Below are 24,042 nucleotides of genomic sequence, written 5' to 3'. Positions count from 1 at the left end.
CAGGAAAATAAGCATCCAGGAATTCAGATAGTTAGGGATATGACACACTGGCACATTCAGTGGCAGACGAAGAATCATTGAGAAAAATGTGTTTAGAGATAGAGTGGAGGTGTGTAACATGCATCGACAGCGTGGATAAATGACTAGAAGATTAGGTGAAAATGTTTGCTGAGGATCAAGGTTGACATGATGAGTGATAAGTGGGATTTTATTGTTGTGAATTTTTTATCACTGTTCACGTGGTGAGTGCAAGCCGATGATCTGTGCGGAGAAGAGAGAAAGCCTTTCACTTCAAAAATAAAGAAAAAATGAGAAAAAAAAAGAGAATCATAGTGAAAATTTCTTTTTATTGAAATTGTTTATACCCACAAAAATGGAGACTGTTTAAATATTTTTTCTGTACATTTGCATACAAATTTTATATTTTTATCGTTGTTCAAAAAAACTGCTTAAATGTATTGTTATGTATTTCTTATGATTAAGATTATATCAGTTTCTTGCGTGTAAAATTACACAGGTTGTGGGTTTTATTGTGTTGAATTATGTTGTTATCGAAAACAGAAACAGTAGAGAAAATATTCTGTTTTGTTAACATGTTACTTGTTTTTGTTTCTGTTTAATAATGTTACACATGTTGTTAAAGTAAAAAAAAAAGATGATGAGAGACCGGACAGGTTCGGAGGGGGGGGTGCACAAGGCTTTCCCAGTGGGAAGTGAAAAAATCCTCCTGACGTTTTTGAAAGGAGAAAGGGGGAGAAGAGAGGAGAGCGGCAGTAGTCATATTATAGTTGAGGTGAAAAAAATTCCTCAGTATTTTTTTTTTGTTTTGTAGGGGGTGAAGCGAAATATTGTGGAAGTGGTTAAAATTTCTCCTGTTTATTTTGTGGGGGTGGGACAAAATGTGGAGATTGTTAAAATTCCCCCTGTGTTTTTTCTACCTTGATGGAGGTGCGAAGTTGATTTTCCCTCTCTGGTATGAGAAGCTGTACCAGTTTCCAGAGCCAGTTAAAAAAGAAATTGTTTTTTAAGGGTATTCAAATACACCTGGAATACCGGGAGAGCTAGGTGCACACCTGTGGATATACCGAATTTCTGCTTCGTTCTTTTTTTGATTCTGAAATGAATGACATATCTCTGCCATTTCATTATTTATGTAAAATGTCGTTCTGTTTATTATAATTGATTATTTTTTAATTAAAAATTACAGTTACTGAATTATAAGTGGTTGGCCATACTTATAACTAATTGTGCACTCAACAGATACCATAATACTAATTGTGCAATGAGCAGATACACGATAATATAATGTTATAGTTAAATTCAAATTTTTATATATTTGCTTTTTTACATCGTTCATTTCCGTATTACATTTAAGTTATTTTAAACCCCACTCTTCCCATGTTAAATAATAATTTCGATAGAATAACATTAATATTTCAGTGCGCATGTCATGAGCGCAGGTCATGCACGCATGCGCAACTGGATGTCATAAAGTGGGTTACATACATCGTTACAAGGTCATGTGAGTTTTATAATTATATAGATTTATGTTGATATGATATTTTTTTGTGATTTATGTAATAAATGAAAAGTTGAGCATGGGAGGCGTATGATATTATAAAGTGGACCTGAGTCACTAGGGGGTGGCAATAGACAAAGGAATAGGAAGTGTCCTTCAATAAACAAAGAGATGGGAAGTAGCAAACAATGAATCTGTAGGTATTTTTAGATCGAGCCTTTTAGATTTGACAATGACAATAGAAACCTACAGAACATATAACACAGGAAAGGGCAGCTTCCGGTAGCCAGGTTGGGGGAGCCTCAGATACCGATGCATAGAAGAGAGTTGACATGATGACGATGGGAACTGATAGTGACAACAATTGGACAGTTTTCAGAGCTGACTGCAAAACAGAGATAGAGATAAATTGCGACTGACAGACGAATGTAACATTGATAGAACGGGGAGAAGATACACACACACTCACAAGTCCGTCATATGTGGAACATTGGTGTCTGTGTTTTTCCTGTTTGCTTTACTTTATTCCTTTTGCTTTGTGGACCCATATGTGTTCCCATCAACAGCCGCCAGCGAGAAAATGATGATCTGGCCATAAGAAGGATAGTGAACAAAAATACTATGCAGACAACATTGTGGGTCGGTGGTCTGTCGGGAACACACATGTATTTATTTATTTGTTTGCATAGCCAATTAATTTTTAAAAATTTCATATAATTTATATTACGGTTTTGTTTGAAAATCTTTGGCTTCCTTTGATGATGATGACTGTTTATGTCTATACATGTATATGTACTTTGATATATGACTGTATATCTATATACATGTATATGTACTGCAATAAGTTAACAGGTGGCAAATCTTACAACCACCCTGGTTGGCAAAAAACAGTTGCTACACCACTGGTTCACGTAAGTTTTAACAAATTTTTTTTAATATAAAAGAGCAATACATTTCACAAGAACATAATCTCTTTTAAAAACATTTCATATTATGCCTTGAATTTGATTGTCCTCCTCAACTACAGCATGTTTGTATTGTTTCTACTCTCATAGCTCTTTGGCATCAGTATATTCTTCAAACATATTTTTCCGTTTTGACTTAGCATCTTTGATGTAGCACTAAGCACATTTGTCATTGTAAGATCAGTATAGAAAAGACATACTACCTGCAAGTATCGAATATAGTCAGAGTCTGAACTAGCAAAAAGCTTAAGTTATGAATGAAGGGTAGGTTGCTCTTCAGTATGCTTCCGCATGTGCTGTAACATATATTGTTTCAATCTAAAAGAAGAGCCACATACTTCACAAGAATATGGCTTCTCTCCAGTATGCATTCGCATATGTAGCAACATAGCATGTTTTCTTGTAAATGAGAAGTCACATATTTCACAAGAATATGGCTTCTCTCCAGTATGTGATCTCATATGCTGCAACATAGACTTCTTTATGCTAAAAGAAGAGCCACATATTTCACAAGGATATGGTTTCTCTCCAGTATGTGTTCGCATATGTTGCAACAATTGGTGTTTCCTTGCAAAACAAGTGCCACATACTAAACACGAATGAGGTTTTTCTCCAGTATGTGTTTGCATATGCTGTAACATATTTCCTTTTTGTGTAAAAGAATAGCTACATATTTCACAAGAATGTGGTTTCTCTCCAGTATGTATTCGCATATGACGCAAGAGACTCTGTTTCACTGCAAAAGCAGAGCCACATACTTCACAAGAATGTGGTTTCTCTCCAGTATGCATTCGCATATGGCGTAACATATTTTGTTTATGTGTAAAAGAAGAGCCGCATATTTCACAAGAATATGGTTTCACTCCACTATCAGATTTATTGTTCATTATTGAAGACGAATTATTTGAAATTTTTTGTTATATTTTTTTTTGTGCAAATGCAATGAATTAAGTAACACTCATGTTTTTTTTTCAATGTTTTCATGGATTTTAAATGAAATTGATATATGCATGATAATGTTGAGCACCTCTTTGCCACAGTGCGGTATAGGATCCATGGTTTTGAATTGGTTCAGAAGATTATGAGTTTTCTTGTGTCAGGCTTTAAACTTTAGGCAAGGTGGATTTGATTTTCTTTGTACTGACTGCTGGATAATCTGGAAAAAAATAAAGACAATATGTTAATTATCTACATTTTTTTGTCAAAAATGTAGATGCAGTTATTTTTTTGCAAATATTTAGATGCGGTTATTTGTTAATTTTATACATTTTTTTGCAAAAAATATTTTTAAAATATTAATATATTGATGTGGTTATTTGTTAAGTTTATACATCTTTTTGCAGAAAATATTTTAAAAATATTTTTTGCCAAAATATTTTTAAAATATTAACATATAGATGTGGTTATTTGTAAATTTTATATTTTTTTGCAAAAAATATTTTTAAAATATTAATGCATAGATGCAGTTATTTGTTAAATCTACACAGTTATTTTCCAAAAACATTTTTAAATATTAATATATTGATGTGGTTATTTGTTTATTTTATATATTTTTTTGCAAATAAGTATTTTTAAATATTAATATATAGATGTGGTTATTTGTTAATTTTATACATTTTTTTTCAAAAAATTCTTTAAATATTAATATATAGATGTGATTATTTGTTAATTTTATATATTTTTTGGCAAAAATATATTTTTAAAATATTAATATATAGATATACAAGAAAGTTGCCCATTCAGTAACTGAGGAAAGAATAAGATTTGAAGGTGACGTTACTACTAAATTGTATGAACTGAATCAAAATATTTGAACTCTGGAACACACCCAATAGCGATTTTCGTCTAAAAGTGAATGACCTTACAGCTGAAACTGAAAAATTAAAGAAAGAAATAATCTCATCCCAGTCTTCAAAAAGAAGTGAAGCATACCATTTTTCTCTATGAAAAAACTTGATGAAGAATAGGACAGACTCGTAACAACAGTCGACAAAAGCAAGTGGGCCACCTCCACCATGCATGCAAAGAAAAAAATCTAAGGATATCAAAATGTGTGCAGACTTCTCCAATGGGTTGAATGCAGCTTCATACCCAGCACCGAGAAAGTATTTACTAAACTAGAGGGAAAATATTCTTATAGTAAATGAGTGAAGCATACTTACATTGAAGAAGAAAGCTCAACACTTTTGTGAATTTCCAAGGGATTATTTAAATTATTTAAATTATTTAAATTCATTTTCAGAATAAAAACCGCACCAGCTATCTTTTAACCGATAAGATATGATGTTGAACAGTTTGATTTTTCCATTGGGTAATTGGACAATATTCTAATGAAAATCGAAACTATAGAGCAACATAGAAAACACGTTTTTAATGTATTCAAAAGAATAAATGAGTACGGCTGCACACTTAAGGCACTAAATGTGAATTTTTCCTTTACAGAATAAAGTACATAGATAATGACAAAATAGATAGATGGCCAAATCCAGAAAGATCCATAGCAATAAAACATGTCTGAGCCACATAATATAACAACATTGCATCGTTTTTTTACTACCAATCCTTCATTCCTAATATTTTACTAATATGCACATATTGCATGCAACTTAAAAAAACTATTGGGTTGGATCGAAAAGTTAAAAGAGAACTGTTCCTGATTCACCACAACCCAGATTTATACAAAATCGTTGCAAGAGACGCAAGCACATATGGAATTGGTGTGTGTGTATCCTGCATAAAATACCGGGAAGATGTACAAAACCTATAGCACATGCATTGAGAACCCTACAACCTGCGAAAATGAATTATTTTCAGATAGAGAAAGAATCCTTCAGTATCATTTTCATGGTAACAAGATTCCACAGATACCTGCATAGATGACAGTTAAGCAAATCACAAGCCACTGATCTCTATCTTTGGCTCGAAGAAATGGTTACGTACACATGCAGCACACGGGCTCCAAAGATAATAAACAATCCTACTAAATTACGACTTTGATATGGAGTTCCTCCCATCAAAGAAGTTAAAACACGCAGACAACCTATCCCAATTTATACCAAGGAATGCTGGACCACTAGAAGACTTTATGCTCACATCCTGTTACCCTGGACAATATAAGGAAAGAAACTGAAAGCAAGGACTTTATATGAGAAACTGTAGACTGATGAACAAGTAGCAAAAGTTTTCTAAATATGCAACCAGGTATTATTATATCAGGAGAGTCTTTGTTCTATCGACCCTCCAAAAGAAAATCCTAAAGGATTTAAACACAGGACACCTTTGCGCCACCATAATGAAAAGTTAAATGCATTCATGTCTGTATCAGAGAAACATAGGCAAAAATATTAATGAAAAGTGAAAGCATGCAGCCCTAACCAATAAAGCACAACCAATTCAATTAAGCCCATGGTCCAAAGTGGACTACCCGTGGTCACAAATACATGTGAACTACATGGGACCACTTGATACTACCTCATAGTGTTAGACATGTTTTACCGGAAGTGAGGGTCAACTGATCGGATCAGTGTGTGAGTCACGTGATCAGGTTAGCTGGCGTCAGTGAGTTTGGGTTTGGACGTGGAGAAGAACAAACGGCTTCACAGGTCGTCCCCTCTCCTTCACTGTGAGGGTACGCTTACGTGTGTGAAAATGAGGCCTATTCAAGCAAAGATATTCACTTTCCATTCTTCTGCGATCAACATCTGGAAGGTGAATAAAAAACTATATAAAACCAATTCATCGTCTTGGAGTGAATGAATATTCGTCCAAAACAGGTTTCCAGTCTCCCCTCCAAGAACAAGATGAATTCCATCAACGACGCATGAAGTTAAGGTATGTCCAAAAATACATGTACCACACACACACACACACACACACACACACACACACACACACACACAGATACACACACACATATGAACAATTAGATATAAATATATCACAAATAGACAGCAACATTTAAACGATCACACACGGTCCCCTTTTATGATAACAATACAACAAACCCAATTTTGGTGCTTGTGTTCCAGTGCACCCATACAAGGGTGTGGAAAAAAATCGAACGTGGAGGTTAGCACGGTGGAGAAAAATAGACACAATGAAAAAAAAAAAGAAAGGAATGGTTCCGAAGAAAAAACAGACACATTAAAATTTTATATAGATAGATTTATATGCTAACTTAATAAGAAAAAATAATGGAAGAACCGTCTGTAAAAAAAGAAAAAAGTATGTTACTGTGTAGAAAAATAGAAGAAATAATAAGGAAAAGAAAACGATATATCGATAGACATACAGATTTTGAAATGAAAATTGCAAACATAGAAAATATAAGAAAAATACAAAAGACAATGTGAAAAACAGAAAGAAAAAAAGAAATAGAAAAGAAACATGAATATTAGTTACAGTGTCTGGTTAAAAAGACCTGTCAGCTTAAGAGAAACATGTCAATCAAAAACTGTTTGTTATGGAATTTAGCAAGTGTAAGTGTAAGTGTCGCAATTGTAAACTGTAATACTCGGTGTTCTTTTTGAGTGAAACAATTGACAATTTCTGCCAATGTGAAATTTTTTTTCTTCAATTTGTACGGTGTTTTTTTCTTAAATTCTTTTTTCTGATCCGGAAAAATGTTGTTGAAATGGATATAAACTGTATAATGAAATTTTAAAATGTATGTTTTTTAGATTAAGAAAAAAATACAAGTATTGTCTATGAGTGATTGGGATTTCCGTTGATTTCGAGTAGAATCAACATGGAAAAATATAATGTGTGGAAATCAGGATATTTTCCGCTAAGCTATATGCCTTGAAGGCAGTCACGGTTACCAATCTGGAAAAAAAAAGTTTTTCTAATATAGCAGAGCAGAATATATTTCTGTCCAGCCTCAGGGAGCAAATGGAATGCCCCTGACATAGCATAAAGGGCAGAAGAGGAAATGGTAGAAATGGCGATAATAATAATGACTCAGATGTTGATTTTTTTTCAGAAAATCCCAGAGTTTTGGTGACGTGGACAATTTTAGTTTCCATGGATCTGTTATTTTGTTGTTGAACTTTTATTTTAATGAAGGATTGTCTAGAAGTTTATAAGTGAATCATTTTTATTGGGGGGGGGGGAACGACTATGTATTTTAATTGTAAATGTCATTGTATTTTTTGTAAACGACTGTGATGTTTTTTATTTTTGATGAAATGGTGAAGGTGATGTAGCCGACCTCAGAATTTGATGACAATTTTGGGTTTCCACGAATCTGTGTTTTGTTATTTGGAATTTTATTCTTGGTGAGATGAGACTTTGTAAATGCTTATAAGGAATTTTTATTATTATTATTATTATTATTGTTATTATGTAATTGAAGTTTTCTCGAATCAGAATTGTGCAGGTTTTTCTTGTTCTTTGACATGTATTTTTTTCGCAGAATGGAGGAGTGATCTTTGCCTTGTGGGGTTTATTTAAATAATGATTAATTAAAGTAAGAACATGCTGTTAGTTAATTAATAATAATAATAATAATAATAATGATAATAATAATAATAAAATTGAGAAAAATAGAGAAAAAAGAAGACTTAAGCAGTGTACCAAAGTAAGAAATAGAAAAAAAAGACACACTACTGGGTTATGAATAAGGGGTCAACTAGTTCTAAAGTTTTGAAAGAGTCTGTATTTATTCAAGTTTTCGAGATGGTTGTGGAATTTTTTTGTTTTGTTTTTTCTCCGGATTCGTAATTTGGTGGGAGACATAAAGAAATGCTCTCGTAATGTTATAAGGAAAATCTTTTATCTCATAGGAGTCATGTGCTTATGGAAACGTGTTATAGCTGTGACGAGAGATTATCGTGATCTCTGCATGATCATAAGATGTGAGATGGAGGCCATGGGGTCAGAGAGAGTTGTTGACCTTGAAGGGCGCAAGGATTCGCACCACATGGTATTATTTGTGGATGGTATTATTTGTGGATGTTTATTTTTATTATTTGTGGATGTTATTATTTATTGGATAATGGTATGACATTTTTCCTTGCCAGTGAGGCGAGCTTATGTATTCCCTTCTTAGTAAATGTGGGTAGTAGAAAATGTATTTTTTGATAAATAAGGGGGGAAGGAATGTTAGGAAATAGGTCGAACATAAGAAAGAAATATGGTAAATCATATTGTAAACACGTTTTACTGGAAGTGAGGGTCAGCTGATCGGATCTGCGTGTGAGTCACGTGATCATGGTAAGCTGGAGTGAGTGAGTTTGGGTTTGGACATAGAGAAGAACAGACGACTTAACACGTTGTCCCCTCCCCTTCACTGGGGGGAACGACGCTTACGTGTGTGAAAATAAGACCTATTCAAGCAAAGACATTTACTTTCCATTCTTCTGCGATCGACACCTCAAAGGTGAAAAAAAACTAAATAAAACCATTCATTGTCTTGGAGTGAATGAATATTCGTCCAAAACAGGTTTCCAGTCTCCCCTCCAAGAACGAGATGAATTCCAGGTGGACAAGATCAACGACGCATGAAGAAGGTATGTCCAAAATACATGTACCACACAAACACACACAACTGCATATGAACAATTAGATATAAATATATCACAAATAGACAGCAACATTTAGACGATCACACACGGTCCCCTTTTATAACAATACAACAATAGAAGTCGACAGTTTCTCCAAGTGATCAGAAGTCTAAGTAGTCTAAGCCTCACTACGAACTTAACTATAAAAACTGAGTGGTCGACTGCTTAGCACTCAGTTTACAAATTGATCTCAAATTTTCCCAATTTTTTCTGATCAGAAAAATAAAATACATTTTGTACCCTGATGTTTACACCATTATGTGAACAAAAAATTATAATATTGCATTTGAATGTTTTGTGGGAATCACATGAAAATCACATGAAATATTTTTGTGAATTATTTTTATTTTATGGTGAGAATATTGAATAAACAATGCGTAATCTAATGATAATAATGATAATTCTAGAAATTAATTTTTCTTTGAGTTATATTGATTTTATTAAAACTTTTACATGTTTTTTGTTTAGAAAAAATAATTTTCAATTAAATCTAAAAATATTGTTAAATCTTACATGTTTTTTGTTTAGAAAAAATAATTTTCAATTAAATCTAAAAATATTGTTAAATCTTACATGTTTTTTGTTTAGAAAAAATAATTTTCAATTAAATCTAAAAATATTGTTAAATCTTACATGTTTTTTGTTTAGAAAAAATAATTTTCAATGAAATCTAAATATATTGTTAAATCTTACATGTTTTTTGTTTAGAAAAAATAATTTTCAATGAAATCTAAATATATTGTTAAATCTTACATGTTTGGTTAGTAAAACATTGTTTATCCATGTAATTCTGTTTAGAATTTTCAATAAGTTCTGAAGAATATTTACTGTATTGAGTCATTCATCTGAAAAATACTGACAATCACCAGTATTCACAACAGAAATTCGTAGAGCTGAGCAAAGATTAATTCATAACTAATTGTTGCTTAAATGAACTGCAGATTGTTTATTGGCACATGTTTACATTAAAAACTGGTGTTTGCGAGTGAATATATTTGAAGGGATTGAACTCTGTTTATTTATATACCAACATTCTTTGTAGGCTTTCCAATTTCTTTACATGGAATAAATATTGCAGATTTAATGATTTTATATGAAGAATAAACAATCGTGACTTACTGATATTTTTCCTATGGAATAAACACTGAAAATCTTTGCTTGAGACAACTATATTTAATATTCTTTTCTCTACAAAAGTTCTTTTACCATTTTTCGATAATTATTTTATTGCAATGATTGCCTTTTCACTCAAGAAATTTTACATGTCCCTCATTATATCAACATGTAAAATCAAGCTTAAAAAATTAATAATAAATGCAATGTGCACGTTTTACACGCATTTCAAGAAAATATAAGCCGAGAAACTACTCTCACCTTTTCACCATAGATATCATGAGATTTTAGAAGGCCTTCTACTGTAAACGATTTGGACTTCATTATTTTTCTCACTATATCAACATGTAATACTTTAATTGCATAGGAAAAACCATCTTAACTTTCTACTCCGAATTCCTTTATAAAAATTATCCCAAAATCATTTGGCCTTACTTAAGGTTCATTTTAGGAAAAAAGTAAAAATACTATAAAAAAATTAATAAATTTTTAATGCATTTGAAAAAAGTAAAAATACTATAAAAAAATTATTAAATTTTTAATGCATTTGAAAAAAGTAAAAATGCTATACAAAAATTTATAAATTTTTAATGCATTTGAAAAAAAGTAAAAATACTATTAAAAAATTAATAAATTTTTAATGCATTTGAAAAAGTAAAAATACTATTAAAAATTAATAAATTTTTAATGCATTTGAAAAAAGTAAAAATACTATAAAAAAAATTAATAAATTTTTAATGCATTTGAAAAAAGTAAAAATGCTATAAAAAAATTAATAAATTTTTAATGCATTTGAAAAAGTAAAAATGCTATAAAAAAATTAATAAATTTTTAATGCATTTGAAAAACGTAAAAATGCTATAAAGAATTAAATTTTTAATGCATTTGAAAAAAGTAAAAATTCTATAAAAAAATAAATTTTTAATGCATTTGAAAAAAGTAAAAATGCTATAAAAAAAATTTTATAATGCATTTGAAAAAAGTAAAAATACTATAAAAAATAAATTTTTAATGCATTTGAAAAACTTGAGACCTTATACTACATTATACAGTGCGTATTAAATTATTAACGAGTTTACATTTTTTTTTTAATATTTAAGTAACAAGTGAATATAAATCCATGAAACTTTAAGAAAGTGTATTTAGCTACTTCAGTCAGAAGATAAAAGTATTTAAAGCAGTATTAGTGAAACTATGGCAAAAGATAGGAATATCTGTTGATTTCAGTGTGTCAAGTTATTAACAAGGTTGAGAAAAAAACACAATATACCCATAACTTGTTTATTGAAATAATTTTAAAACATTAAATGAACTAGGAAAAATGATTAGAACCCAATAACTACATAGCAATTTCTATGTTGACATAATTAGTAGGGATATGCGATCCTTTTTGTCCACAGAATTAGTCAAATTTGTGATTTCATCAACAGTTATTCCTTGCCATACCTTTTGGAGAGCATCCCACAACTCATCCTTGCCTCGTCCATTTGCATAGATACATTGCTTCATGATACTCCAAAGGTTCTCAATTGGGTTCAAATCTTTTGTTTGCTGAATGCGAGGAAGCATTATCGTGCATAAAAAAATGGTTCTTCTGAACGTCAATCTTTGCTTCTTCATCCATGGTTCAAAGTGCTCTTTCTAAATTGGGTTCCAATCTGGTGAAATCGCAGGCCACTTCATCTTCCGTAGCCCAGAGAACCCTAGTTGTTCCAAATACTCTTTGCTTTTGTTTGCTGAATGCGAGGAAGCATTATCATGCATAAAAAATGGTTCTTCAGCCATGGTTCAAAGTTCTCTTTCAGAAAAGCTATGTAAGCATTTGACGTCATTTTCACGCTTTCTGGGATGCTCTATGAGCCAATTAAAGTACCTTCGATAATCCCAGCCCAAATCATTATCCCACCACCACCTTGTTGGTGCCTTAAACGCTGATGACGATGTCATCCATCTAGGACCCATCCCTTGCTCCAGCCATATGGGCCATCAAGAGTGACATGCACTTCATTCGTGGACAAAACTTTATAAAAATTTGTTTTCATGTTGTCCTCTGCCCATTTCAATTGGTTTTGTATGTGATGTTGATTTAATGGAGGCTTTGTCACAGGCTTAATAGACTTTGCCACTTATTCCAGAAGGTGACATCACATACTTTTTGAGACATTCCTCAATCTGGCTTGGTCAAAGACTTCTTGACTTGTCTGCCTAGTGTTCTTAACAACTTCACGTTTAATTTGGAGTAGAGAACAGCATGAAACAACTCTAGATTTACCTTTATCAGCTCCCCTATGTACTTTTGTAGTGTCCTTGACAAAGTTCTTCACAGTTTGATGGTACCTTCCTATCATTTTCGATATTTCGAGGGTAGTTTCACCTTTTGCTAGCTTTTCTGTAACAGTACTCTTTTTAGAACTACTCAAACGACCATTACAACCAATTTTATTGACGAAACAAACTGCCTTGTTTATAATTTGACACACCTCAAATACTGTGGATTCAGCAATTACAATGGCAATGTAAATACATTGCGTGGAACAGTATAAAAATCTCACAGTATGTGCAGCTCAGCATTGCCAACGTTTCCAAAGCTTTTGATACTAAACTACCGGTAAGTTTCTGAAATTGGTAAAAAAATGGAATTAATACTAAAAGACTGAGTAAATTTGCACTTGCCAAATACATTCTTGAATGCAAAGCTAATCTGCATTAATTATTGATGCACTAAATCAGTGTATCTGTAGCAGTTTTGTATTTTACTTTCAAACGAAAAGCTTATATTGTTTTTAATGTACAAGTAGATTATTTTCTCATAATAAATTGCTATTTCTGTTTGATGATTTTGAAATATTTTCCCTTTTTATTTCTTTATTTTTTCTCTTTTTATCTTTGACATTTCTAAAGCATGTGAACGTTTTAAATTATTTTATATATTAGCAAAATATTCTTATTCTCAATATGATAATAAGAATATATTTACTTAAAATGTTTTTATTTTTCATTTTAATTTCATTGCAATGTTACTTCCCTGGTCGTCTTTTCTGTTTTTATCTGTTTTATTTTTGTTTATCTATCTGTTTTATTTTTGTATCAAAATATTATAAAAATAGTCTTATTCTTATATTTATTTAAATTATGATTTCTTTAAAGTTTATTATTTCATAAATTATCATTTATTTTATCTTCAAATTATTTGTAATAATGTTTCTCCTCTTAAATTCTAATAAAAAATTTCTTTATGTCAAATTTAAATAACACCTCTTTTTTGTTACAATTTCATTTGCAAAATTTGGTGTTTTTTAATCTAAAAAATATATGAAAATACTTTTTAAAATATCGTAAAATATATTGTGTTAAATCTTATATGTTTGCTTAGGAAAATATTAATCCATGTCATTCTGTGTTTACATGTTGCAATCATTTTGGACAAATATTTATTGTATCATTTTAAAATCAAAGACTGTTATTGGAAGTATAAATATATTTGATCATAATTTTTATATAAAACACTATGGTTTTATTTAAATGTTGCAATCATTTATGAAGAATATTTTCTAAATTATTTTAACAAATAATACATGCTATTTAGAGTACAAATATATTGCATCATATTTTTCATTAAAAAATCAAGGCGACTGTTGTTTTAAATAAAAAAAAGTCACGCATAGAAATCTCTAAACTCTTATAACCTATATTGAGTTCATCAGCAAATTATTCCTAACATTTACTTTTTTTTTTATCTTCTTGCAGTTCTCATTTCTCCCAGTTCTCATTTCTCCCAGTTAAACACTAAAACTTGCATTTTGTAATTCAAGATTATCCTGAGCTTCCTGATATCCTCATAGTTGTTGCAATGAAATGCACAGACTTATATATTTACTTGTTTAGCATTGAATGTAGTTTTTTTTAAAGTACAGTGTCGGGGTAGTAAGAGTGTCTAAAATTTGTTTAATCAGGTGCTTGCATCTCCAGATGAAGATCATCTGTAAAGATGAAGCTGCATATTTCATCAAATTCAGGTTGGTCTTTGTTGGTGAAAAGGTTAAGTGCAAAGATTCATCTTTAGGGGAGTCCATTTTTCTACAAGCACTATTTTCCATTCATTTCAATAAAAAATCTCCCAATTATTGAACAGTCATTCACTAATCTTGACAATTGTAGCGTTTTTTTAAGTCATTTTGATTGCCTTTAATTGTAGCGTGTTATAGTTTACCATATCATATGTAGCTGTTTGGTTAAAACTAAGGCGATAAGTGATCTTCTGTAAGCACATCAAATATTTTTTACATGTGTTTATTATTTTTACTAATGCATCGAAACATTCACTCATTTGTTATGCAGCATTTTATGATGCAGAAGGTCTGCATACATCGGTTTCATTTTCAATTTGTTTGCTGATATTCAAGTGACTTGAAATGTAAATGATGCATCTAAACCCAGCAAATATATGTAAGCCTATGTCACAGTAACATATATTAAGTGAGTTTCTAACAGTATTTTGCATAATTTTTTACTTTTAAATCATTTTCCCAAACTTAACGTGTTCAACATAGAGTCTGCCGCCATTTGTATTTTTCAAACACTATGTTTTTTGAACAAAATAAACATTTTACATTAAATAAAAACACTAAAAAATTATCCAGTTAGATAGAAAAGGGCAAAACTGGAGTTTAAGTGGAAAAATAATCTCGAAGTGTACAGTTTTAAATAAGCAGAACTTAAAAAAAAAAATATGAAAACAACTTTTAAAAAAAGGAATAAGCACTTATTTTTTTTAACAATATGTACGAACGTTTAAAAATGTTCAACTATTTTAAAAGAGTAAAAATTTAACAATTTTTATTTATTTTAAACAACTTTTTTGACGCTTCTACACTATCGGAACGAAATTTCGGAAATTGTAATATTGAATTTCACATGAAAACAATGGTAACTACATTTTCATCGTATTTTTAAGATGATTATACCCCAAAACTACAAAAATCAATAAAATAGAAAATTATTTATTAAAGAAAATAAAAATAGAATAAAAAAAAAACGATCGTATTAGCTTTTGTAAGACAGAGGAAAGTTCAAAAGGGAGGTCATTTTCCGTTTCAATCTAAAAAAAAAATGGCTGCAATTCTTCACCTCCTTCAGTGGTGTTGCATCAGTTTGTGCTGCCTGGAGCGGTCGTAAAATTTGCCCCCCCCCGTTGGCATATAATTAGCTGTTTTGGTTCCTCCCCCCCCCGCTAGCATATAATTACCTGATTTGCCCCCCCCCCCCGATGGCATATAATTACCTGTTTTGATTCCCCCTCCCTGCTGACATAGAATAACATGCCTTGCTCCTCCCGCTGGCATATGATTATCTGTTTTGCCCCCCCACTTGTGACATTTGACAACCTGTTAAAACCGTCAAAATTCCGAACATCCCTCAAAATATTTATTTTCATTGAACTAACAATTCCCTTCAGATTAATGTTTACATAATTCCCTTTTTTTAAATTTTAATTTAATTTAACAATTTCTTTTCAATAATTTGAATAATAAGTATGTAAACATTAATCTGAAAGGAATTATGTAAACGTTAATATGAAACCAAAGAAAACAAATATTTTTTCAAAACAAAAATGTATAATTCAAATTATAAAAAAATGTTAAATTAAATTAATTGGCTACACAAACAAATAAATTTAAATGAGAACATCTGAAAATGTTACGAAATGATAAAATGATTTTTATTTATTTTTTTGTTGTTAAAGTCCAAATTTTCGCCAAATAACATGGTTTTAACAATGTATCAAAGCGAGGATAGCCAAATGTAGTTTTCTTTTCTTTTCTTCATAATGTTATTATTAAGAGGTCGACCCTCCCAGAAAAAAAATGTCTTGTATGGGCCCTTTTTTAAATACTTGTGTGTAATTGCTCGGTTTAAGTGCAAAATTTAAGAAATGGAAAGTCACACCTTTAAGCAAATATGTTTTTATAAATTAAAATGAGAATATTTGAAATTTGAATTCATAAAGAACACTTGAAAACATGAAAAGGTTCAGAAATGATAAAATCACATTTATTTATTTTTGTATTGTTGTTATCTCCGAATTTTTACAAAAATCATGGCTGTATCAAGGAGTCGATAGTATGAGGTAGTTTTCTTTTTTTTTTTTTTTACAATATTATTATTGAGAGGTCGAGACTCCTGAAGAGAAAAAAATGTCTTGTATTCATGCTTTTTGAAATCCATCGCTCAGTTTAAGCACAAAACTGAAATTTGTTTTTGTTAATAATGTTTCAATCCTTTTAAAAATAGTTTTTAACTTTTTTCAATAAATGTATTTATGAATTGAAAATGAGACTATAAATTTATTTTTTGTGAGAGAACTATCACAAGGCATCAAATCAGTTCAAAACTGACAAACATACTTTTTGCGCTTTTTTTTTCGGCAAAGTTATCAATAACTCCATCAAAATTGACTCTATCAACCAGTTCCCTCTCTAAGGAGAAGATTGCTAAGCCTGTAAGCCTTGTGTGGCTCATGTTTGATGGAAGGTAGATTTTTATGAGCTTCAGTTTCGAGAAAAAGTGCTCACAGCTGGCAACGGTATTAGCTTGGGTAAGGAAAATGCGTAGCAAGATCACAATATTAGGGATGAAATCTCCAAGGTGGTATCTCCGTATAAAGGTCAAAAGTTTAAGAGGTCCATTGATTTTGTCTTTTCCTGAAACTTTCACAAAATACTGTATTCTCTTCCTTTCGGCAAAGAATTTATCTTTTTCTATATCTTCACCAGCTTCACCAAGCTGACAATCATAATTATCATCAAGCAGTGTAAGACGGTGTAAGAAAAGCACATTTACTTGCATGATTGTGAACTTGCTGAAATCTGAATATATTTCTTCAGTCAACCTGTCTATGACCAATAGCATTCACCGTCTCAACTCAGCATCCAGTGCTGCATCAGTCAATCGTTCACCACCCATTTATTTCCTTTTGCAGACACGATGCTCCATGAGAGTTTTTTGACTCATCTATTGCAGTGTCGACCATCTTTTCTTTATTCTGAAGAAGGCAATCTTTCAACGCCGTCAGCCTGACTAAAATTTGTTGCAGATCCATCCACTTTTCTTGAAGATACTTCTTGGCATCATTGATTTCTTAGAAAATAGTTTCCCCAAAGGCTCAGAAATAAAACAGAAACAACAATACCAAGTTAACAATTAAAGATGCATCTGATCTTGTGGTTGCATTTTCTCCTCCTTCTGTGAGCTGTTCCAGGGCAATGACAACTTCCAATACTTTTTTTACCACATTTACAGCATCTGCTCGACTACACCATCTAATTTCCACAGTGTTTGATACTTAGACTGGTCAACTGAATCCAGCGATGTGTAGATGCAGAAAAAAACGAGAATAACCGGTGCAGTATGCAAAAAAATGTAACAGAGTGAACCGAACCGCTACAGAAGTGGCATGTACAAAAGCCAGATTTAATGAATGAGTGCATGGCACAAATAGAGCTTTTGGGTTGATTTTGGAGATTCGTTTCTGCATACCCGATCGGTGGCGTGCCATAATATCAGCATGGTCAAATGCCTGGCCAATATAGTTACCAATCTGAATTCCATCGTTCTCTAGTTCTCTCAAAATCAGTTTGGAAATGTCCTCCGCGCTTTTACCTTTTGTCTCGAATGGGCGGAGAAACGACTCCACCACTATCACTTTATTTTCGTCAATTCATCTGATCCTTGTGAGTGCTATCAAAAATTATGCAAAAATATTTGCTTTCTTTGATCTGATCGATGATTTTCTTTCTCAACTGCTTTGCCAAAATGCTCACAAATTCATTTTGAATTTCTGGTGACAGATAAGAAATAGCAATTTTCTTTCCCAGGTTAACTTTCACTAAATGTTCACGGAGCATATAGTCATACTTGGCCAATAAATTTACCAATTCTAAAAAATTCCCTTTGTTTTCTTGATCTCTTTCATCATTATGGATGTCTTTCCGGTGACCCCGTAGTGCCAGATTCTGCTTTGCGAAGAACCTGATTATATTCAGAAGTCTAGCTAGAATTTCCCGTCACTTCTTAGTTTCCTTTTCAATAAGATATTGTTCTACTCTGTCAACTACCTCTCCTTCAGCAAGTCGGATCACTCGATCCTTCCAGTTGAGAATCGCTTGAGCATGAGATGTGCTAGCTTCATGTTTATATACTTTTGGGTTTAATTTCCACCAATTCAGCAGAAAAACTCGATAGCCCAGTTGAAAAGTCTGCAGAAGCAAAATAAGTCTTCTCTAGAAGGAGAATGCACCATCCACGTTCTCAAAATTTTCTCACTGTTCCTCAATTCCCAATAAAACCATTTTGTGGTTAGCTTTCTAACGTCGCATTTTGTTTTTGTTCCTGGTCGGACAAGTACCTTAAATTCACGATCAAGGTGCTGCACTAGGTGTATCAGAATGTTGGGGGGAATTTTTGGCACTCCTAACAGAGAACTGCGAATAAAATATTAAAAAAACTCCTAATTTCTCTTTTTAAAATGGGTTGTTTATTTTCTGTATGGAATATACTTCCAAAATAAACTATTAAATTGTTTAAAAAATAATAGAAATATTAGTTTTATTTTTAAAAAAACAGTGTTTACAAAGTGCAAGTGCACGTTCAACCAGCCATTTTTATGTATGAAATCAATTGAATTTTACGGGTGAATTTTCTTTCAATTTTTATACTTTAAAAATCTATCGAAATTTTTCTATTGGTTCAATTTTTACGATATTTTCAGGGTCAATGTGAAATTTTATGCTCTTTCCGATAAATGAAATATAATATTTTAGACAAAGGTTTTTTTAATTCACACCCCCCATTTTGAAATGTCTATTAAAATTTAAATAATTAATTTACTCAACAGGGTTTTATATATCTCAAATTGAAAATAAAATATCAATAAATAAAATATTCTAATTTAAAACAAAAAAAAAGAAATGTTTTTTGGAAATTTACCTGTAAAGTCCGAAGTGTAAAACTTTTTTTTTTAAACCACGTTGATTTTTTTTAAAGAAAGCTCATGTTATGCTTATATCGTCAAGTAAATACCGGATGCTGACAGCAATTTTTTTATTTCATTCAATGTTTTCTTTTTTTAGATAATTAAAAAAATCCAGTCGATAAAGTAGAAATAAGATATAATAGTCAAAATTTCGTCTATTTCATTAGGAGAATTAAAAAAAAATCAGTCGACTGGATTTTTTGTTTAATGGGGAAAACTTACAAGTGAATGTGTGCTTTTTCTTACTATGGAGGACTAAAAATACTAATTTTGGTTAACAGCACGCAATAAAAAAGAGACATTAATTATGTTCCTTTGACGAATCTGTATTTGGTAAAACGTTACAAAAATGCGATTTTTTACGACCCTCACTTTAAAAAATCCTATTTTTTGAAAACTACATGGAATACAAAATAAAATATAAATATGAACAATTCTTATAAATGAAGAATTGAACCAGCAATTGCTAAGTTTTTTTTTTACAGGTAAGTGATTTTTTGGCATTTATATATACTTAATAGATTTTGGTACCATTTAAAATTTGTTGAATTTTGTGAAATCTTTTTTTAAGAAAACCGATGAAAAAAAATATTGTATTTTATAGATTAAACCTTTTGTTATTTTAAAATTTGTCTTTCCTCATTTTAGTGAAAAACAATTACGGTTTGAAATTACATTTTCATATTGATTATAAGCTTCGAAACAGAAACAGTCTGTATAATCAGATATTTATTCAAGTTTTCAATGGCGGCTTCTGACACTCCTAGTGCTGCACAGCGGAAATAAAACAAAATCAAAGTCGAATAAAACAAAAGGAAAATATGATTTTTAGTCAAGTGTGTTACTCTAAAATTCTTACAATTTTAGTAAAAAGTATTTCTATTATAATTATCTGTATCTTGATTTTTGTTTCGTTTTTTTTTGCATTAAAACAAATCAATCTACTACATATCTATGACATTGTCAGTTGTAATAATTGGGTAAATATTTATGATTAGGGTAAACACATGAACATTCTTTGGTAGAGAGAACGTATAGAATAGTTAAGAATACATTCCCATCCGTTGTTAAGTTAAGAATTGTTTTCTGTATAGTTACTGTTATTTAGAAACTCATGTTTAAAATGGAGGGGACTTTGTTAACTATTCTGTTTCTATACCATTTTATTTTGCATAACAATTGTTAATTATTTTCAATGGTTTATGAAATATTCAAATAGCATTTTGCCAACTAATGACAAATGCAAATCGGTTTTGTTTTAGAAGAGAAATGCATCTTTAGCTGTTTCATTATTTTCAATCAATTAAAAGGAAAACATTTGAGAAAAATATTTAGAACTTCCTGTATATTTACTATCTGTCCCTCCCACACACACAGTAAATGCATTTTTTGCTTGAAAAATATATGCAGACATGAGATGGTCTTAGATTAATTTGAAAAAAAACAAAAACAAAAATAAATAATTAAATATTTAGAAATTTAAAAAGAATCAGAATCGGAATCAGGAATCGTATCGGATCAGAAATTTAAGAGATAATTTAATTAAGAGGTAATTGAATTGGAATTGAGAAAAAATTTAGAATCGTCCCATCACTAGTATATACGCATACATACATACATACATATATATATACACACATACACACACACACACACACACACATATATATACACACACACACACATTGTATATCATCGTATAACGATTTGATCACTGTCTGCCTGACATAATGAACATTTAAATTAAAATGTTTAAAATTCAACGCTATTTCACACGGTTAATAGTAGCCGAATGGATACGGCCTCCGCTAATCGAGCCAGAGATATCTCGTGTCGCGGGGTTCGAATCGTTTGACTGGTAGTAATCGTGACACCCTGCACTGAAGAATCCCGAAAGGATGAAACACTAGTGTCTGTAGGTATTTAATTATTATAGTAAAAAAATAATTATGACAGCCCCTTTAAGAAATTCGTTTCTTATCGTTGAGCACTTTCAGTTGAATTAAAAGTCGGTCAATTTAGCTCTTATGCGTAGATCATCGTATAACGATTTGATCACTGTCTGCCTGACGTAATGAACATTTAAATTAAAATGTTTAAAATTTAATGCTATTTCACACGGTTAATAGTAGCCGAATGGATACGGCCTCCGCTAATCGAGCCAGAGATGTCTTGTGTCGCGGGGTTCGAATCGTTCGACTGGTAGTAATCGTGACACCCTGCACTGAAGAATCCCGAAAGGATGAAACACTAGTGTCTGTAGGTATTTAATTATTATAGTAAAAAAATAATTATATATATATATATACCTAGGGGAACAGACAAAAGGACACCGGACAAAACTCACCAGCTAATTAATGCAAAAACATTAAAAATCACTTTTAATATTTTCATTTTAATTTAATTAAAATTAGGAAAATTAGAGACTGGGAAACTAATTTGGGCAAAATATATGAAAATTAAGCATCTACAGAAAAAATGTCAATTGAAGATAAGCGTTGAGACCATTCTTAAAGGCGATAACTATATCGCCTTTAAGAATGGTCTCAACGCTTATCTTAAATAGGATTCAAGTGCCTCTCACAGAAATATACATATTTTTAAATATTTACACTTGTTTGAAAGCAAGTAAGTCAATTTTGCTAAGTTAGGTACGCGTTCTAAGGAGATTTTACTTTTACAATTATTATATTAATAAAGAAATAAAAAATTAAAATCCTATTACCAGAATAAATTCATCATATATATTTCGGTTTAATCATAAATACATCAGTGATTATAAAATTTTGTTAATAGTTTGAAAAAAAAATCAATTACTCTGTGATTGTTTGAAACTTGACAGAAATTCAGCAGTATTTAAACTATCGAATAGAAAGCCACTTACATAATATTTGAGGTGTAGTGCTTAATTCCTATTTAAAAATTTTATCCCCTGATATGATGATCATAAAATCTGTTGACAGTCGATTTTTATTGCGTATTTGCTTAATGTTTCTACAATTCTAAAATTATGTCATTTTTCTGTTTCTTCTAATTTTCTGTTGTATCATTTAATTATCAGTGATGTTTGAAAGTATTTTTCTTGACAAAAAGTTTGTTTGAATTTTCAAGATTTCCTGGAACATGTAAATCAACTGCTTCTTTGAAAGGTTACCTAGAGAATCTATGCAACTTTTTTAAAACTTTGCTTTACAAATAAAATAAATTTACATCGTATTTTGATGTTATCATTTTAGTTTGAGTGATAATTTCAAAACAATAAATATTTATCATTAGTACCAATAATGAACAATTAAATTACAAATTTAAAACAATCGGTTTTGGAATCGCAAATTAGGGACACATTTTTCCGATACCTCCAAAAGTTCCGATTTTTTACAACTTTCGGTAAAAAATTTCAGATTTTTGTTAACTTTTATTTATTTTTCCAATTTTTAGTCCAAGTCGAAAATTTTTAAAAGATTTTCGGTATAAAATTTAAGATATTTTGTTAGATTTATTTATTTTTCTATTTTATATTTTAACCCTCTCAAAATGCCACCCCTGACAAGGGCTGTTCGTAAACTAGGGGCAAATTTTTCTGATTCCGATACCTCCAAAAGTTCCGATGTTTTTACAAACTTTCTCGTAAAAAAAATTCTGATTTTTTTTTTCTATTTTTAACCTCTCAAAATGCGTCCCCTGGTGTGTGCCGCTCACAAAATAGGGACACATTTTTCTGATTCCGATATTATTGCACAAATATTAAGTATTTTGTAGCCTCATATTTTGTTTGTCTCTTTTGATCGAAAAGAAAGTATGGAAGTCGAACACGAACGTTCAGTAAAACCGTATTTCATATTTAATCTACAAATGTTTATAATATTATTAATCATTACACTATGTAAATCTTAAAACCTAACAAAATCATAACAAAGATTAAGTATTAATTGCACTTTGAAAAAGATAAACAAAGGTTTAAAAAAAATCATTAAAAAAATCATTTTTTTATGTTCCGATAATTTAATATTTCCATTATTAAAGGGTTCGAGATTATTTTTCCACCTAAATTCCAGTCTTCCCTAGAAAAGTAACTTTGATAACATTTATTTGTTATTTATTTGTTTTTTGACCCAAACATAAAATCAATTAAATGTAAGTAATACTTACTTTTTGTTTGATAAATGTAGTTCAATAAAAAAAAAAAAAAAAAGATTATAAGATTATTAAATGGGGTGAGTTTAACGGGTGGATGTCTAAATTTAAGATGGTGACGGAAAAACAGGTTCGCAGAAAATTAAAGTCGGGCTAATTTAAATGCATTATTGCGAAACAATCGATTATTCAGCGAACATTACGCATAATATTATTATTTAATTTGTATCAATATTTTAATCGGGAGGGAAAGTATCACAGTGCTTATGAAATTTTATTTTGATCGGTTGTTGACCGAGACAAACTACTTCCGGCCAAAGGAAGGAGTTAGTGTTTTTGACGGAGTTTCTCTTTTAAAATCTACCAAAAATCACGTAATCATTCAATCAATACGAAATTTTCACCGATTATTAAGTGAAGAATGAACTTTATAATGACGTACATTTTTTTTCATAATCTCTCTCTCGCTCTTTCTTTCTTTCTTTCTCTCTATCTATCTATCTATCTATCTATCTATCTATCTATCTATCTATATATATATATATATATATATATATATATATATATATATATATATATATATATATATATATATATATATATATATATATATATATATATATATCAATGACTTAAAAAACATTATTACAATGATCCAAACATAATTTTCAATGAAAAACCAAGACACGGAATAATAAAATAATGTTAAAAAATACA

At 30.7% G+C, this 24,042-nt stretch overlaps 1 long non-coding RNA gene across 1 annotated transcript; it reads right to left on the bottom strand.

Annotated features, from left to right (window-relative positions):
* Positions 1-330: 330 nt before the first annotated feature.
* On the bottom strand, positions 331-23,514 carry LOC145270818 (uncharacterized). Its single transcript, XR_013865582.1, has 2 exons — positions 23,341-23,514; positions 331-3,640 (listed from the first exon to the last, which is right to left on the bottom strand). It is a non-coding gene; the product is annotated as an uncharacterized LOC145270818 (long non-coding RNA).
* Positions 23,515-24,042: the final 528 nt, after the last annotated feature.

Source organism: Euprymna scolopes, chromosome 46 (genome assembly GCF_053919585.1).
Source record: "Euprymna scolopes isolate OS-2025 chromosome 46, ASM5391958v1, whole genome shotgun sequence".
NCBI classification, from domain to species: Eukaryota; Metazoa; Mollusca; class Cephalopoda; order Sepiida; family Sepiolidae; genus Euprymna; species Euprymna scolopes.
Note: the sequence above shows the minus strand (reverse complement) of the source record. Positions and strands in the feature narration are given on the sequence as shown.